The sequence below is a fragment of the Hyla sarda genome, unplaced genomic scaffold (genome assembly GCF_029499605.1).
Source record: "Hyla sarda isolate aHylSar1 unplaced genomic scaffold, aHylSar1.hap1 scaffold_1189, whole genome shotgun sequence".
Classification (NCBI taxonomy): Eukaryota; Metazoa; Chordata; class Amphibia; order Anura; family Hylidae; genus Hyla; species Hyla sarda.
The window spans coordinates 1-17,502 of record NW_026607812.1 but is presented as its reverse complement, the minus strand read 5'-3'; the positions used below and the strand labels follow the sequence as shown (position 1 = coordinate 17,502).

General features: G+C 45.9%; 7 non-coding genes across 7 annotated transcripts; all 7 read right to left on the bottom strand.

The window, feature by feature from the left end:
• Positions 1 to 1,715: 1,715 nt before the first annotated feature.
• On the bottom strand, positions 1,716 to 1,906 carry LOC130303054 (U2 spliceosomal RNA). Its single transcript, XR_008853177.1, has one exon. It is a non-coding gene; the product is annotated as a U2 spliceosomal RNA (small nuclear RNA).
• A 2,100-nt stretch (positions 1,907 to 4,006) lies between these two features.
• On the bottom strand, positions 4,007 to 4,196 carry LOC130303090 (U2 spliceosomal RNA). Its single transcript, XR_008853213.1, has one exon. It is a non-coding gene; the product is annotated as a U2 spliceosomal RNA (small nuclear RNA).
• A 2,094-nt stretch (positions 4,197 to 6,290) lies between these two features.
• Positions 6,291 to 6,481, bottom strand: LOC130303098 (U2 spliceosomal RNA). The gene has a single exon (XR_008853217.1). It is a non-coding gene; the product is annotated as a U2 spliceosomal RNA (small nuclear RNA).
• Positions 6,482 to 8,571: 2,090 nt separating this feature from the next.
• LOC130303086 (U2 spliceosomal RNA) lies at positions 8,572 to 8,762 on the bottom strand. The gene has a single exon (XR_008853209.1). It is a non-coding gene; the product is annotated as a U2 spliceosomal RNA (small nuclear RNA).
• A 2,089-nt stretch (positions 8,763 to 10,851) lies between these two features.
• LOC130303075 (U2 spliceosomal RNA) lies at positions 10,852 to 11,042 on the bottom strand. Its single transcript, XR_008853198.1, has one exon. It is a non-coding gene; the product is annotated as a U2 spliceosomal RNA (small nuclear RNA).
• A 2,082-nt stretch (positions 11,043 to 13,124) lies between these two features.
• LOC130303064 (U2 spliceosomal RNA) lies at positions 13,125 to 13,315 on the bottom strand. Its single transcript, XR_008853187.1, has one exon. It is a non-coding gene; the product is annotated as a U2 spliceosomal RNA (small nuclear RNA).
• Positions 13,316 to 15,397: 2,082 nt separating this feature from the next.
• On the bottom strand, positions 15,398 to 15,588 carry LOC130303053 (U2 spliceosomal RNA). The gene has a single exon (XR_008853176.1). It is a non-coding gene; the product is annotated as a U2 spliceosomal RNA (small nuclear RNA).
• Between the last annotated feature and the right edge of the window lie 1,914 nt (positions 15,589 to 17,502).

Below are 17,502 nucleotides of genomic sequence, written 5' to 3'. Positions count from 1 at the left end.
ACGGGAAGCTGTAAGCATAGAGGACATGCCTGCACCCCATTGGACTTACCTGTGTGGGTTAAATCCGGGTTATTTGACAACCTATGGCGGTGATGGTTCTGCTCAGGCAGAGCAGTGCTGATGCTCCTCATAAAGCTGTCGCTGCTGTGAAGGTTCTAGGTGACATCACAAATCCCTTTGGTTACATACACAACAAAGCTGGGTTGTTGTTGTTTACACTCTGCAAGGCCTGTGGAAGTGAGTGACATCATAGCGCTGTAGTTCTGAGGGTTCAAGATGGATGCAACAATCTCCTGTTGCTTCTATGAAGGCCGTAATAGACGACATCACCAAACAGCTCCATAGTCACATACACAGCAAAGGAGAGATGTTGTTTACACCTAGTGATGTCAGTGGTATTGAGTGACATCACAGCACAGTGCTAAGGCTCCTGGGCCTGGACACAGCAGCGGCTGCAATATCTCAACGGAGAATACGTTTATATCTATGTGTGTGTGTGCGCATATATATATATATATATATATATATATATATATATATATATATATTTCTCCGCCGAAATCACTTTTAAACCCATTTCCACCTTTTTTTCCCTTCTCTTCCTCTTACTTTTTTTTCACGTTTTTTTACGTTTTTCTCCTTTTCGCCTCTTTTCTGGGCGTATTATTCTTCTTTTTCTTCTTTTTTTTCGTCTAATGCATACCCCATCAGTGCAGCAATGCTTATTCAATACCGCCAGCAGATGGAGACACTGGGGGATAATTTTCTAAGGATTTATACTGATTTTTCCTGTCTGAATTTGTCGCACAGAAAGTTTGTGTGACATTTCTGCGACTTTAGCTTCTAGAGCATTTTTACAACATTATACATAGGTGCTGAATACATAAAAAGCGACTGTTCAGCGACAGACAAGTCGCATCGGCTGAAAGTAGGCCAGAATGTCAGTCCATGTTGGAGCAGGTTTAGATACAGTCTAAAGCATAGATCTCAAAGTCTGTGCACAGAATTTAGCAAGGGCCTCGCACCTTCTGATGCATCAGGTAGGTGCACAATAGCATAGCCTAACCCTCTGTACTTTGGTCTATATTGATGCGGGACATAGACAGCCAGCTGATGACCAATCCATTAGTGCAATGGATGGCTGGAAGCATTTGTCTTTGCCTTTGCAATACCACAGAAGCAATGCATGGTCAATGTACAGCAATGACACACCTGTGTGAACAGCCAGGAGACCCCCCCCCCCCCCCCCCCCATGTTATGTTACATAGTTACATAGTTAGTACGGTCGAAAAAAGACATATGTCCATCACGTTCAACCAGGGAATTAAGGGGTAGGGGTGTGGCGCGATATTGGGGAAGGGATGAGATTTTATATTTCTTCATAAGCATTAATCTTATTTTGTCAATTAGGAACATTCAGCACCCACCCGCTATCAAGGCAGCTGCCTATCATGTCATGCCCTACCTGCACAGGTGTGCTGGCTACTCAAATGATCCAATTAAGGAGGCCATTTAGTCAGCAGCAGCAGAAGTCCTGTGCCTGGACGCTCCAACAGGGGCCAGACACAAGCAGAAGCAGAAGCAGCAGAAGCAGCAGCAGCACCACCTTTTGTTTTTTGGCTGCAGCAGCAGCAAGGCCCACAGGGCTGGCTAGCTGGCTAGCCAGCAAGCAGGTAGCAATGAAAGTAGGAATCTTTCTTTTTAACCCTGTAAGGGGGTGGTGCACTGTACCCGAAGATACTGCCATATCGGGTCAATGCATAGGGCGACGGAAGCAAGCTTCGAAATCGGCCCCCGTTCTCAAAAATCCATTTAATATATGGTCCCCAGATAGGGGACGTATCAGATATTAAACTGATAAGAACAGATACTACACTTGATCTTAGCCAAAAGGCCGAGAAGCGATAACCGTGAAAGGGGCGGGCCCAACAAGGTCCCCTTCATGGGCACTATCACTGCTTGCTGTCAGGGAGGCTGCCAGACAATTTTCCATGCACACTCTGGGCTGGGGGGCAGTCAACCACCAGTACACACAGCAGAACCTAAACCCATACCATTATTGCTAAGCAGCAAGACAGGGGCCCATTGCACTCCCACGGGGCCTTTTTAAATGCAATCCATAACCCGGATTTGCCAGGAACCCTTCTTACTCCTCCTACTTGCATGTGACACTGGGCTTAGGATCTGCATAGGAAACACACACACAAGCACACACCTACCTTTGTTGCCTGCAGATGCCTCCTTGGCTGTCCCCAAACGGTATCAAACCAACACCCACGGGAAGCTGTAAGCATAGAGGACATGCCTGCACCCCATTGGACTTACCTGTGTGGGTTAAATCCGGGTTATTTGACAACCTATGGCGGTGATGGTTTCTGCTCAGGGCAGAGCAGTGCTGATGCTCCTCATAAAGCTGTCGCTGCTGTGAAGGTTCTAGGTGACATCACAAATCCTTTGGTTACATACACAACAAAGCTGGGTTGTTGTTGTTTACACTCTGCAAGGCCTGTGGAAGTGAGTGACATCATAGCACTGTAGTTCTGAGGGTTCAAGATGGATGCAACAATCTCCTGTTGCTTCTATGAAGGCCGTAATAGACGACATCACCAAACAGCTCCATAGTCACTATACACAGCAAAGGAGAGATGTTGTTTACACCTAGTGATGTCAGTGGTATTGAGTGACATCACAGCACAGTGCTAAGGCTCCTGGGCCTGACACAGCAGCGGCTGTCAATATCTCAACGGAGAATACTTTATATCTATGTGTGTGTGTGCGCACATATATATTATATATATATATATATATATTATATATATATATTTCTCCGCCGAAATCACTTTTAACCCATTTCCACCTTTTTTTCCCTTCTCTTCCTCTTACTTTTTTTTTCACGTTTTTTTACGTTTTTCTCCTTTTCGCCTCTTTCTGGCGTATTATTCTTCTTTTTCTTCTTTTTTTCGTCTAATGCATACCCCATCAGTGCAGCAATGCTTATTCAATACCGCCAGCAGATGGAGACACTGGGGGGATAATTTTCTAAGGATTTATACTGATTTTTCCTGTCTGAATTTGTCGCACAGAAAGTTGCAGGCCAAATATGTGTGACATTCTTGCGACTTTAGCTTCTAGAGCATTTTTACACAACATTATACATAGGTGCTGAATACATAAAAAAGCGACTGTTCAGCGACAGACAAGTCGCATCGGCTGAAAGTAGGCCAGAATGTCAGTCCATGTTGGAGCAGGTTTAGATACAGTCCTAAAGCATAGATCTCAAAGTCTGTGCACAGAATTTAGCAAGGGCCCTCGCACCTTCTGATGCATCAGGTAGGTGCACAATAGCAAGCCTAACCCTCTGTACTTTGGTCTATATTGATGCAGGACATAGACAGCCAGCTGATGACCAATCCATTAGTGCAAATGGGATGGCTGGAAGCATTTGTCTTTGCCTTTTGCAATACCACAGAAGCAATGCATGGTCAATGTACAGCAATGACACACCTGTGTGAACAGCCAGGAGACCCCCCCCCATGTTATGTTACATAGTTACATAGTTAGTACGGTCCGAAAAAAGACATATGTCCATCACGTTCAACCAGGGAATTAAGGGGTAGGGGTGTGGCGCGATATTGGGGGAAGGGATGAGATTTTATTATTTCTTCATAAGCATTAATCTTATTTTGTCAATTAGGAACATTCAGCACCACACCCGCTATCAAGGCAGCTGCCTATCATGTCATGCCCTACCCTGCACAGGTGTGCTGGCTACTCAAATGATCCAATTAAGGAGGCCATTTAGTCAGCAGCAGCAGAAGGTCCTGTGCCTGGACCGCTCCAACAGGGGCCAGACACAAGCAGGAAGCCAGAAGCAGCAGAAGCAGCAGCAGCACCACCTTTTGTTTTTTGGCTGCAGCAGCAGCAAGGCCCCACAGGGCTGGCTAGCTGGCTAGCCAGCAAGCAGGTAGCAATGAAAGTAGGAATCTTTCTTTTTAACCCTGTAAGGGGGTGGTGCACTGTACCCGAAGATACTGCCATATCGGGTCAATGCATAGGGCGACGGAAGCAAGCTTCGAAATCGGCCCCCGTTCTCAAAAATCCATTTAATATTGGTCCCCAGATAGGGGACGTATCAGATATTAAACTGATAAGAACAGATACTACACTTGATCTTAGCCAAAAGGCCGAGAAGCGATAACCGTGAAAGGGGCGGGCCCCAACAAGGTCCCCTTCATGGGCACTATCACTGCTTGCTGTCAGGGAGGCTGCCAGACAATTTTCCATGCACACTCTGGGCTGGGGGGCAGTCAACCACCAGTACACACCAGCAGAACCTAAACCATACCATTATTGCTAAGCAGCAAGACAGGGGCCCATTGCACTCCCACGGGGCCTTTTTAAATGCAATCCATAACCCGGATTTGCCAGGAACCCTTCTTACTCCTCCTACTTGCATGTGACACTGGGCTTAGGATCTGCATAGGAAACACACACACAAGCACACACCTACCTTTGTTGCCTGCAGATGCCTCCTTGGCTGTCCCCAAACGGTATCAAACCAACACCCACGGGAAGCTGTAAGCATAGAGGACATGCCTGCACCCCATTGGACTTACCTGTGTGGGTTAAATCCGGGTTATTTGACAACCTATGGCGGTGATGGTTCTGCTCAGGCAGAGCAGTGCTGATGCTCCTCATAAAGCTGTCGCTGCTGCTGAAGGTTCTAGGTGACATCACAAATCCCTTTGGTTACATACACAACAAAGCTGGGTTGTTGTTGTTTACACTCTGCAAGGCCTGTGGAAGTGAGTGACATCATAGCACTGTAGTTCTGAGGGTTCAAGATGGATGCAACAATCTCCTGTTGCTTCTATGAAGGCCGTAATAGACGACATCACCAAACAGCTCCATAGTCACATACACAGCAAAGGAGAGATGTTGTTTACACCTAGTGATGTCAGTGGTATTGAGTGACATCACAGCACAGTGCTAAGGCTCCTGGGCCTGGACACAGCAGCGGCTGCAATATCTCAACGGAGAATACGTTTATATCTATGTGTGTGTGTGCGCATATATATATATATATATATATATATATATATATATATATATATATATTTCTCCGCCGAAATCACTTTTAAACCCATTTCCACCTTTTTTTCCCTTCTCTTCCTCTTACTTTTTTTTCACGTTTTTTTACGTTTTTCTCCTTTTCGCCTCTTTTCTGGGCGTATTATTCTTCTTTTTCTTCTTTTTTTTCGTCTAATGCATACCCCATCAGTGCAGCAATGCTTATTCAATACCGCCAGCAGATGGAGACACTGGGGGATAATTTTCTAAGGATTTATACTGATTTTTCCTGTCTGAATTTGTCGCACAGAAAGTTGCAGGCCAAATATGTGTGACATTTCTGCGACTTTAGCTTCTAGAGCATTTTTACAACATTATACATAGGTGCTGAATACATAAAAAGCGACTGTTCAGCGACAGACAAGTCGCATCGGCTGAAAGTAGGCCAGAATGTCAGTCCATGTTGGAGCAGGTTTAGATACAGTCTAAAGCATAGATCTCAAAGTCTGTGCACAGAATTTAGCAAGGGCCTCGCACCTTCTGATGCATCAGGTAGGTGCACAATAGCATAGCCTAACCCTCTGTACTTTGGTCTATATTGATGCGGGACATAGACAGCCAGCTGATGACCAATCCATTAGTGCAATGGATGGCTGGAAGCATTTGTCTTTGCCTTTGCAATACCACAGAAGCAATGCATGGTCAATGTACAGCAATGACACACCTGTGTGAACAGCCAGGAGACCCCCCCCCCCCCATGTTATGTTACATAGTTACATAGTTAGTACGGTCGAAAAAAGACATATGTCCATCACGTTCAACCAGGGAATTAAGGGGTAGGGGTGTGGCGCGATATTGGGGAAGGGATGAGATTTTATATTTCTTCATAAGCATTAATCTTATTTTGTCAATTAGGAACATTCAGCACCCACCCGCTATCAAGGCAGCTGCCTATCATGTCATGCCCTACCTGCACAGGTGTGCTGGCTACTCAAATGATCCAATTAAGGAGGCCATTTAGTCAGCAGCAGCAGAAGTCCTGTGCCTGGACGCTCCAACAGGGGCCAGACACAAGCAGAAGCAGAAGCAGCAGAAGCAGCAGCAGCACCACCTTTTGTTTTTTGGCTGCAGCAGCAGCAAGGCCCACAGGGCTGGCTAGCTGGCTAGCCAGCAAGCAGGTAGCAATGAAAGTAGGAATCTTTCTTTTTAACCCTGTAAGGGGGTGGTGCACTGTACCCGAAGATACTGCCATATCGGGTCAATGCATAGGGCGACGGAAGCAAGCTTCGAAATCGGCCCCCGTTCTCAAAAATCCATTTAATATATGGTCCCCAGATAGGGGACGTATCAGATATTAAACTGATAAGAACAGATACTACACTTGATCTTAGCCAAAAGGCCGAGAAGCGATAACCGTGAAAGGGGCGGGCCCAACAAGGTCCCCTTCATGGGCACTATCACTGCTTGCTGTCAGGGAGGCTGCCAGACAATTTTCCATGCACACTCTGGGCTGGGGGGCAGTCAACCACCAGTACACACAGCAGAACCTAAACCCATACCATTATTGCTAAGCAGCAAGACAGGGGCCCATTGCACTCCCACGGGGCCTTTTTAAATGCAATCCATAACCCGGATTTGCCAGGAACCCTTCTTACTCCTCCTACTTGCATGTGACACTGGGCTTAGGATCTGCATAGGAAACACACACACAAGCACACACCTACCTTTGTTGCCTGCAGATGCCTCCTTGGCTGTCCCCAAACGGTATCAAACCAACACCCACGGGAAGCTGTAAGCATAGAGGACATGCCTGCACCCCATTGGACTTACCTGTGTGGGTTAAATCCGGGTTATTTGACAACCTATGGCGGTGATGGTTCTGCTCAGGCAGAGCAGTGCTGATGCTCCTCATAAAGCTGTCGCTGCTGTGAAGGTTCTAGGTGACATCACAAATCCCTTTGGTTACATACACAACAAAGCTGGGTTGTTGTTGTTTACACTCTGCAAGGCCTGTGGAAGTGAGTGACATCATAGCACTGTAGTTCTGAGGGTTCAAGATGGATGCAACAATCTCCTGTTGCTTCTATGAAGGCCGTAATAGACGACATCACCAAACAGCTCCATAGTCACATACACAGCAAAGGAGAGATGTTGTTTACACCTAGTGATGTCAGTGGTATTGAGTGACATCACAGCACAGTGCTAAGGCTCCTGGGCCTGGACACAGCAGCGGCTGCAATATCTCAACGGAGAATACGTTTATATCTATGTGTGTGTGTGCGCATATATATATATATATATATATATATATATATATATATATATATATTTCTCCGCCGAAATCACTTTTAAACCCATTTCCACCTTTTTTTCCCTTCTCTTCCTCTTACTTTTTTTTCACGTTTTTTTACGTTTTTCTCCTTTTCGCCTCTTTTCTGGGCGTATTATTCTTCTTTTTCTTCTTTTTTTTCGTCTAATGCATACCCCATCAGTGCAGCAATGCTTATTCAATACCGCCAGCAGATGGAGACACTGGGGGATAATTTTCTAAGGATTTATACTGATTTTTCCTGTCTGAATTTGTCGCACAGAAAGTTGCAGGCCAAATATGTGTGACATTTCTGCGACTTTAGCTTCTAGAGCATTTTTACAACATTATACATAGGTGCTGAATACATAAAAAGCGACTGTTCAGCGACAGACAAGTCGCATCGGCTGAAAGTAGGCCAGAATGTCAGTCCATGTTGGAGCAGGTTTAGATACAGTCTAAAGCATAGATCTCAAAGTCTGTGCACAGAATTTAGCAAGGGCCTCGCACCTTCTGATGCATCAGGTAGGTGCACAATAGCATAGCCTAACCCTCTGTACTTTGGTCTATATTGATGCGGGACATAGACAGCCAGCTGATGACCAATCCATTAGTGCAATGGATGGCTGGAAGCATTTGTCTTTGCCTTTGCAATACCACAGAAGCAATGCATGGTCAATGTACAGCAATGACACACCTGTGTGAACAGCCAGGAGACCCCCCCCCCCCCATGTTATGTTACATAGTTACATAGTTAGTACGGTCGAAAAAAGACATATGTCCATCACGTTCAACCAGGGAATTAAGGGGTAGGGGTGTGGCGCGATATTGGGGAAGGGATGAGATTTTATATTTCTTCATAAGCATTAATCTTATTTTGTCAATTAGGAACATTCAGCACCCACCCGCTATCAAGGCAGCTGCCTATCATGTCATGCCCTACCTGCACAGGTGTGCTGGCTACTCAAATGATCCAATTAAGGAGGCCATTTAGTCAGCAGCAGCAGAAGTCCTGTGCCTGGACGCTCCAACAGGGGCCAGACACAAGCAGAAGCAGAAGCAGCAGAAGCAGCAGCAGCACCACCTTTTGTTTTTTGGCTGCAGCAGCAGCAAGGCCCACAGGGCTGGCTAGCTGGCTAGCCAGCAAGCAGGTAGCAATGAAAGTAGGAATCTTTCTTTTTAACCCTGTAAGGGGGTGGTGCACTGTACCCGAAGATACTGCCATATCGGGTCAATGCATAGGGCGACGGAAGCAAGCTTCGAAATCGGCCCCCGTTCTCAAAAATCCATTTAATATATGGTCCCCAGATAGGGGACGTATCAGATATTAAACTGATAAGAACAGATACTACACTTGATCTTAGCCAAAAGGCCGAGAAGCGATAACCGTGAAAGGGGCGGGCCCAACAAGGTCCCCTTCATGGGCACTATCACTGCTTGCTGTCAGGGAGGCTGCCAGACAATTTTCCATGCACACTCTGGGCTGGGGGGCAGTCAACCACCAGTACACACAGCAGAACCTAAACCCATACCATTATTGCTAAGCAGCAAGACAGGGGCCCATTGCACTCCCACGGGGCCTTTTTAAATGCAATCCATAACCCGGATTTGCCAGGAACCCTTCTTACTCCTCCTACTTGCATGTGACACTGGGCTTAGGATCTGCATAGGAAACACACACACAAGCACACACCTACCTTTGTTGCCTGCAGATGCCTCCTTGGCTGTCCCCAAACGGTATCAAACCAACACCCACGGGAAGCTGTAAGCATAGAGGACATGCCTGCACCCCATTGGACTTACCTGTGTGGGTTAAATCCGGGTTATTTGACAACCTATGGCGGTGATGGTTCTGCTCAGGCAGAGCAGTGCTGATGCTCCTCATAAAGCTGTCGCTGCTGTGAAGGTTCTAGGTGACATCACAAATCCCTTTGGTTACATACACAACAAAGCTGGGTTGTTGTTGTTTACACTCTGCAAGGCCTGTGGAAGTGAGTGACATCATAGCACTGTAGTTCTGAGGGTTCAAGATGGATGCAACAATCTCCTGTTGCTTCTATGAAGGCCGTAATAGACGACATCACCAAACAGCTCCATAGTCACATACACAGCAAAGGAGAGATGTTGTTTACACCTAGTGATGTCAGTGGTATTGAGTGACATCACAGCACAGTGCTAAGGCTCCTGGGCCTGGACACAGCAGCGGCTGCAATATCTCAACGGAGAATATGTTTATATCTATGTGTGTGTGTGCGCATATATATATATATATATATATATATATATATATATATATATATATTTCTCCGCCGAAATCACTTTTAAACCCATTTCCACCTTTTTTTCCCTTCTCTTCCTCTTACTTTTTTTTCACGTTTTTTTACGTTTTTCTCCTTTTCGCCTCTTTTCTGGGCGTATTATTCTTCTTTTTCTTCTTTTTTTTCGTCTAATGCATACCCCATCAGTGCAGCAATGCTTATTCAATACCGCCAGCAGATGGAGACACTGGGGGATAATTTTCTAAGGATTTATACTGATTTTTCCTGTCTGAATTTGTCGCACAGAAAGTTGCAGGCCAAATATGTGTGACATTTCTGCGACTTTAGCTTCTAGAGCATTTTTACAACATTATACATAGGTGCTGAATACATAAAAAGCGACTGTTCAGCGACAGACAAGTCGCATCGGCTGAAAGTAGGCCAGAATGTCAGTCCATGTTGGAGCAGGTTTAGATACAGTCTAAAGCATAGATCTCAAAGTCTGTGCACAGAATTTAGCAAGGGCCTCGCACCTTCTGATGCATCAGGTAGGTGCACAATAGCATAGCCTAACCCTCTGTACTTTGGTCTATATTGATGCGGGACATAGACAGCCAGCTGATGACCAATCCATTAGTGCAATGGATGGCTGGAAGCATTTGTCTTTGCCTTTGCAATACCACAGAAGCAATGCATGGTCAATGTACAGCAATGACACACCTGTGTGAACAGCCAGGAGACCCCCCCCCCCCATGTTATGTTACATAGTTACATAGTTAGTACGGTCGAAAAAAGACATATGTCCATCACGTTCAACCAGGGAATTAAGGGGTAGGGGTGTGGCGCGATATTGGGGAAGGGATGAGATTTTATATTTCTTCATAAGCATTAATCTTATTTTGTCAATTAGGAACATTCAGCACCCACCCGCTATCAAGGCAGCTGCCTATCATGTCATGCCCTACCTGCACAGGTGTGCTGGCTACTCAAATGATCCAATTAAGGAGGCCATTTAGTCAGCAGCAGCAGAAGTCCTGTGCCTGGACGCTCCAACAGGGGCCAGACACAAGCAGAAGCAGAAGCAGCAGAAGCAGCAGCAGCACCACCTTTTGTTTTTTGGCTGCAGCAGCAGCAAGGCCCACAGGGCTGGCTAGCTGGCTAGCCAGCAAGCAGGTAGCAATGAAAGTAGGAATCTTTCTTTTTAACCCTGTAAGGGGGTGGTGCACTGTACCCGAAGATACTGCCATATCGGGTCAATGCATAGGGCGACGGAAGCAAGCTTCGAAATCGGCCCCCGTTCTCAAAAATCCATTTAATATATGGTCCCCAGATAGGGGACGTATCAGATATTAAACTGATAAGAACAGATACTACACTTGATCTTAGCCAAAAGGCCGAGAAGCGATAACCGTGAAAGGGGCGGGCCCAACAAGGTCCCCTTCATGGGCACTATCACTGCTTGCTGTCAGGGAGGCTGCCAGACAATTTTCCATGCACACTCTGGGCTGGGGGGCAGTCAACCACCAGTACACACAGCAGAACCTAAACCCATACCATTATTGCTAAGCAGCAAGACAGGGGCCCATTGCACTCCCACGGGGCCTTTTTAAATGCAATCCATAACCCGGATTTGCCAGGAACCCTTCTTACTCCTCCTACTTGCATGTGACACTGGGCTTAGGATCTGCATAGGAAACACACACACAAGCACACACCTACCTTTGTTGCCTGCAGATGCCTCCTTGGCTGTCCCCAAACGGTATCAAACCAACACCCACGGGAAGCTGTAAGCATAGAGGACATGCCTGCACCCCATTGGACTTACCTGTGTGGGTTAAATCCGGGTTATTTGACAACCTATGGCGGTGATGGTTCTGCTCAGGCAGAGCAGTGCTGATGCTCCTCATAAAGCTGTCGCTGCTGTGAAGGTTCTAGGTGACATCACAAATCCCTTTGGTTACATACACAACAAAGCTGGGTTGTTGTTGTTTACACTCTGCAAGGCCTGTGGAAGTGAGTGACATCATAGCACTGTAGTTCTGAGGGTTCAAGATGGATGCAACAATCTCCTGTTGCTTCTATGAAGGCCGTAATAGACGACATCACCAAACAGCTCCATAGTCACATACACAGCAAAGGAGAGATGTTGTTTACACCTAGTGATGTCAGTGGTATTGAGTGACATCACAGCACAGTGCTAAGGCTCCTGGGCCTGGACACAGCAGCGGCTGCAATATCTCAACGGAGAATACGTTTATATCTATGTGTGTGTGTGCGCATATATATATATATATATATATATATATATATATATATATATTTCTCCGCCGAAATCACTTTTAAACCCATTTCCACCTTTTTTTCCCTTCTCTTCCTCTTACTTTTTTTTCACGTTTTTTTACGTTTTTCTCCTTTTCGCCTCTTTTCTGGGCGTATTATTCTTCTTTTTCTTCTTTTTTTTCGTCTAATGCATACCCCATCAGTGCAGCAATGCTTATTCAATACCGCCAGCAGATGGAGACACTGGGGGATAATTTTCTAAGGATTTATACTGATTTTTCCTGTCTGAATTTGTCGCACAGAAAGTTGCAGGCCAAATATGTGTGACATTTCTGCGACTTTAGCTTCTAGAGCATTTTTACAACATTATACATAGGTGCTGAATACATAAAAAGCGACTGTTCAGCGACAGACAAGTCGCATCGGCTGAAAGTAGGCCAGAATGTCAGTCCATGTTGGAGCAGGTTTAGATACAGTCTAAAGCATAGATCTCAAAGTCTGTGCACAGAATTTAGCAAGGGCCTCGCACCTTCTGATGCATCAGGTAGGTGCACAATAGCATAGCCTAACCCTCTGTACTTTGGTCTATATTGATGCGGGACATAGACAGCCAGCTGATGACCAATCCATTAGTGCAATGGATGGCTGGAAGCATTTGTCTTTGCCTTTGCAATACCACAGAAGCAATGCATGGTCAATGTACAGCAATGACACACCTGTGTGAACAGCCAGGAGACCCCCCCCCATGTTATGTTACATAGTTACATAGTTAGTACGGTCGAAAAAAGACATATGTCCATCACGTTCAACCAGGGAATTAAGGGGTAGGGGTGTGGCGCGATATTGGGGAAGGGATGAGATTTTATATTTCTTCATAAGCATTAATCTTATTTTGTCAATTAGGAACATTCAGCACCCACCCGCTATCAAGGCAGCTGCCTATCATGTCATGCCCTACCTGCACAGGTGTGCTGGCTACTCAAATGATCCAATTAAGGAGGCCATTTAGTCAGCAGCAGCAGAAGTCCTGTGCCTGGACGCTCCAACAGGGGCCAGACACAAGCAGAAGCAGAAGCAGCAGAAGCAGCAGCAGCACCACCTTTTGTTTTTTGGCTGCAGCAGCAGCAAGGCCCACAGGGCTGGCTAGCTGGCTAGCCAGCAAGCAGGTAGCAATGAAAGTAGGAATCTTTCTTTTTAACCCTGTAAGGGGGTGGTGCACTGTACCCGAAGATACTGCCATATCGGGTCAATGCATAGGGCGACGGAAGCAAGCTTCGAAATCGGCCCCCGTTCTCAAAAATCCATTTAATATATGGTCCCCAGATAGGGGACGTATCAGATATTAAACTGATAAGAACAGATACTACACTTGATCTTAGCCAAAAGGCCGAGAAGCGATAACCGTGAAAGGGGCGGGCCCAACAAGGTCCCCTTCATGGGCACTATCACTGCTTGCTGTCAGGGAGGCTGCCAGACAATTTTCCATGCACACTCTGGGCTGGGGGGCAGTCAACCACCAGTACACACAGCAGAACCTAAACCCATACCATTATTGCTAAGCAGCAAGACAGGGGCCCATTGCACTCCCACGGGGCCTTTTTAAATGCAATCCATAACCCGGATTTGCCAGGAACCCTTCTTACTCCTCCTACTTGCATGTGACACTGGGCTTAGGATCTGCATAGGAAACACACACACAAGCACACACCTACCTTTGTTGCCTGCAGATGCCTCCTTGGCTGTCCCCAAACGGTATCAAACCAACACCCACGGGAAGCTGTAAGCATAGAGGACATGCCTGCACCCCATTGGACTTACCTGTGTGGGTTAAATCCGGGTTATTTGACAACCTATGGCGGTGATGGTTCTGCTCAGGCAGAGCAGTGCTGATGCTCCTCATAAAGCTGTCGCTGCTGTGAAGGTTCTAGGTGACATCACAAATCCCTTTGGTTACATACACAACAAAGCTGGGTTGTTGTTGTTTACACTCTGCAAGGCCTGTGGAAGTGAGTGACATCATAGCACTGTAGTTCTGAGGGTTCAAGATGGATGCAACAATCTCCTGTTGCTTCTATGAAGGCCGTAATAGACGACATCACCAAACAGCTCCATAGTCACATACACAGCAAAGGAGAGATGTTGTTTACACCTAGTGATGTCAGTGGTATTGAGTGACATCACAGCACAGTGCTAAGGCTCCTGGGCCTGGACACAGCAGCGGCTGCAATATCTCAACGGAGAATACGTTTATATCTATGTGTGTGTGTGCGCATATATATATATATATATATATATATATATATATATATATATTTCTCCGCCGAAATCACTTTTAAACCCATTTCCACCTTTTTTTCCCTTCTCTTCCTCTTACTTTTTTTTCACGTTTTTTTACGTTTTTCTCCTTTTCGCCTCTTTTCTGGGCGTATTATTCTTCTTTTTCTTCTTTTTTTTCGTCTAATGCATACCCCATCAGTGCAGCAATGCTTATTCAATACCGCCAGCAGATGGAGACACTGGGGGATAATTTTCTAAGGATTTATACTGATTTTTCCTGTCTGAATTTGTCGCACAGAAAGTTGCAGGCCAAATATGTGTGACATTTCTGCGACTTTAGCTTCTAGAGCATTTTTACAACATTATACATAGGTGCTGAATACATAAAAAGCGACTGTTCAGCGACAGACAAGTCGCATCGGCTGAAAGTAGGCCAGAATGTCAGTCCATGTTGGAGCAGGTTTAGATACAGTCTAAAGCATAAATCTCAAAGTCTGTGCACAGAATTTAGCAAGGGCCTCGCACCTTCTGATGCATCAGGTAGGTGCACAATAGCATAGCCTAACCCTCTGTACTTTGGTCTATATTGATGCGGGACATAGACAGCCAGCTGATGACCAATCCATTAGTGCAATGGATAGCTGGAAGCATTTGTCTTTGCCTTTGCAATACCACAGAAGCAATGCATGGTCAATGTACAGCAATGACACACCTGTGTGAACAGCCAGGAGACCCCCCCCCATGTTATGTTACATAGTTACATAGTTAGTACGGTCGAAAAAAGACATATGTCCATCACGTTCAACCAGGGAATTAAGGGGTAGGGGTGTGGCGCGATATTGGGGAAGGGATGAGATTTTATATTTCTTCATAAGCATTAATCTTATTTTGTCAATTAGGAACATTCAGCACCCACCCGCTATCAAGGCAGCTGCCTATCATGTCATGCCCTACCTGCACAGGTGTGCTGGCTACTCAAATGATCCAATTAAGGAGGCCATTTAGTCAGCAGCAGCAGAAGTCCTGTGCCTGGACGCTCCAACAGGGGCCAGACACAAGCAGAAGCAGAAGCAGCAGAAGCAGCAGCAGCACCACCTTTTGTTTTTTGGCTGCAGCAGCAGCAAGGCCCACAGGGCTGGCTAGCTGGCTAGCCAGCAAGCAGGTAGCAATGAAAGTAGGAATCTTTCTTTTTAACCCTGTAAGGGGGTGGTGCACTGTACCCGAAGATACTGCCATATCGGGTCAATGCATAGGGCGACGGAAGCAAGCTTCGAAATCGGCCCCCGTTCTCAAAAATCCATTTAATATATGGTCCCCAGATAGGGGACATATCAGATATTAAACTGATAAGAACAGATACTACACTTGATCTTAGCCAAAAGGCCGAGAAGCGATAACCGTGAAAGGGGCGGGCCCAACAAGGTCCCCTTCATGGGCACTATCACTGCTTGCTGTCAGGGAGGCTGCCAGACAATTTTCCATGCACACTCTGGGCTGGGGGGCAGTCAACCACCAGTACACACAGCAGAACCTAAACCCATACCATTATTGCTAAGCAGCAAGACAGGGGCCCATTGCACTCCCACGGGGCCTTTTTAAATGCAATCCATAACCCGGATTTGCCAGGAACCCTTCTTACTCCTCCTACTTGCATGTGACACTGGGCTTAGGATCTGCATAGGAAACACACACACAAGCACACACCTACCTTTGTTGCCTGCAGATGCCTCCTTGGCTGTCCCCAAACGGTATCAAACCAACACCCACGGGAAGCTGTAAGCATAGAGGACATGCCTGCACCCCATTGGACTTACCTGTGTGGGTTAAATCCGGGTTATTTGACAACCTATGGCGGTGATGGTTCTGCTCAGGCAGAGCAGTGCTGATGCTCCTCATAAAGCTGTCGCTGCTGTGAAGGTTCTAGGTGACATCACAAATCCCTTTGGTTACATACACAACAAAGCTGGGTTGTTGTTGTTTACACTCTGCAAGGCCTGTGGAAGTGAGTGACATCATAGCACTGTAGTTCTGAGGGTTCAAGATGGATGCAACAATCTCCTGTTGCTTCTATGAAGGCCGTAATAGACGACATCACCAAACAGCTCCATAGTCACATACACAGCAAAGGAGAGATGTTGTTTACACCTAGTGATGTCAGTGGTATTGAGTGACATCACAGCACAGTGCTAAGGCTCCTGGGCCTGGACACAGCAGCGGCTGCAATATCTCAACGGAGAATACGTTTATATCTATGTGTGTGTGTGCGCATATATATATATATATATATATATATATATATATATATTTCTCCGCCGAAATCACTTTTAAACCCATTTCCACCTTTTTTTCCCTTCTCTTCCTCTTACTTTTTTTTCACGTTTTTTTACGTTTTTCTCCTTTTCGCCTCTTTTCTGGGCGTATTATTCTTCTTTTTCTTCTTTTTTTTCGTCTAATGCATACCCCATCAGTGCAGCAATGCTTATTCAATACCGCCAGCAGATGGAGACACTGGGGGATAATTTTCTAAGGATTTATACTGATTTTTCCTGTCTGAATTTGTCGCACAGAAAGTTGCAGGCCAAATATGTGTGACATTTCTGCGACTTTAGCTTCTAGAGCATTTTTACAACATTATACATAGGTGCTGAATACATAAAAAGCGACTGTTCAGCGACAGACAAGTCGCATCGGCTGAAAGTAGGCCAGAATGTCAGTCCATGTTGGAGCAGGTTTAGATACAGTCTAAAGCATAGATCTCAAAGTCTGTGCACAGAATTTAGCAAGGGCCTCGCACCTTCTGATGCATCAGGTAGGTGCACAATAGCATAGCCTAACCCTCTGTACTTTGGTCTATATTGATGCGGGACATAGACAGCCAGCTGATGACCAATCCATTAGTGCAATGGATGGCTGGAAGCATTTGTCTTTGCCTTTGCAATACCACAGAAGCAATGCATGGTCAATGTACAGCAATGACACACCTGTGTGAACAGCCAGGAGACCCCCCCCCATGTTATGTTACATAGTTACATAGTTAGTACGGTCGAAAAAAGACATATGTCCATCACGTTCAACCAGGGAATTAAGGGGTAGGGGTGTGGCGCGATATTGGGGAAGGGATGAGATTTTATATTTCTTCATAAGCATTAATCTTATTTTGTCAATTAGGAACATTCAGCACCCACCCGCTATCAAGGCAGCTGCCTATCATGTCATGCCCTACCTGCACAGGTGTGCTGGCTACTCAAATGATCCAATTAAGGAGGCCATTTAGTCAGCAGCAGCAGAAGTCCTGTGCCTGGACGCTCC